Source organism: Lactuca sativa, chromosome 5 (assembly GCF_002870075.4).
Source record: "Lactuca sativa cultivar Salinas chromosome 5, Lsat_Salinas_v11, whole genome shotgun sequence".
NCBI classification, from domain to species: domain Eukaryota; kingdom Viridiplantae; phylum Streptophyta; class Magnoliopsida; order Asterales; family Asteraceae; genus Lactuca; species Lactuca sativa.
This window is the reverse complement of record NC_056627.2, coordinates 362,399,718-362,401,062: the sequence shown is the minus strand read 5'-3', so window position 1 is coordinate 362,401,062 and position 1,345 is coordinate 362,399,718. Positions and strand designations below refer to the sequence as shown.

Below are 1,345 nucleotides of genomic sequence, written 5' to 3'. Positions count from 1 at the left end.
TCTGGAATAGGCTCAAAAGATTTTTGCTCAGACTTGCGCCACGTCGTGGCCAGAGGTGTGCCACGTCGTGGCGAGCCTGGTTCAGCATTCTCTCCATTTTCGATTCTTGATTTCTTGGGCTGCAGCGGTTGTTCTTCCAACGCCTCCAGGAACTCGGATATTGTATCTTCTTCAGTATCGATGGCCATTACGTGAGATTGGGCTTTTACTTCGGGATTCTTCGGGGACAATTTTTCATGGACTAAAGTGGCTAGTTGACCAAATTGTACTTCAAGGTTATGGATGGAGGCTTGCTGGTTTTTTATCAATGTTTGTTGTTCCATGATAGCGGAATCCGTGGCATCATGTCTCTTTTCCGAAGTCTCCATAAACTTCATCAAAATGGTCTCTAGGTCGGGTTTCTTCTCGATTGGTGGCTGCTCCTTTTGGTAAAAGCCTCGACCTGTCTGCCTATACTTCTCTTCTTTTTGCTTTTTATACTCTTCATATGGCAGCCACTCCCTCTTTGGTTTCATCCAGTCGTCATCAAACTTATCCCCACTAGAGTAGCACACTTGAGCTTTTCTGTTCCCAAACTCATCCATATTGCAGTCCTTGGTCAAGTGTGGACCACTGCATCGCTTGCACCCCACTCTTATAGCATGTATCAACTGGTCCATTTGTGTTATCCGGCGATCCATGTTATTTAGCATGGCCATGACAGCTGCAATGTCTTCAGTTTGGGCCCCTCCACCGCCTTTACTTCCGTCTTGCCTCGGGTTATGGTATTCGCGGGAGTGTTTCGCGAATTCTTCGATGAGCTCCTTGACTTCCCTTGGATTTTTCTTTGTCAATGGTCCTTGAGAATCAAGGAGTTGTCTTGTCATTACATTGACCCCATCATAAAAGATTGACATCTCTTGCTGCACATTTAGGTCATGTTGAGGGCAATTTCTGAGTAAGCCCTTGTACCACTCCCATGCTTCGTATAGTGACTCCCCCGGTTGTTGCTCGAAGTTGGCTATCGCCTTCTTGAGTTTGGCTATCTTGGATGGCGGGCAGAACTGGTCCAGGAATTGCTCACGCATTTGAGCCCAAGTGGTGATTGTACCTGGTGGGAGTGCTTTTAACCATTCCTTAGCAGCTCCTTTGAAAGTGATGGGAAGCATCCTAATCAAGACTGTATTTCTGGTGACATTTGGGACATTGATGTAATCCGCAATGTCGTTGACTTCGTCTAGATGCTTAAAAGCATCCTCATGATCCTTCCCGAAAAATGGGATGTCCTTTAGTGCTGTCAATATGTGTCCCTTCAGCTCAAATGTGGCGGTGGCAGGAATTGCGGGTTGGACTAACCCAGGACCCA

The 1,345-nt window shown here is 46.6% G+C and overlaps 1 non-coding gene across 1 annotated transcript; it reads left to right on the top strand.

Annotated features, from left to right (window-relative positions):
* Nucleotides 1-912: 912 nt before the first annotated feature.
* LOC111897510 (small nucleolar RNA R71) lies at nt 913-1,019 on the top strand. Its single transcript, XR_002852288.2, has one exon. It is a non-coding gene; the product is annotated as a small nucleolar RNA R71 (small nucleolar RNA).
* The last annotated feature ends 326 nt before the right edge of the window (nt 1,020-1,345 follow it).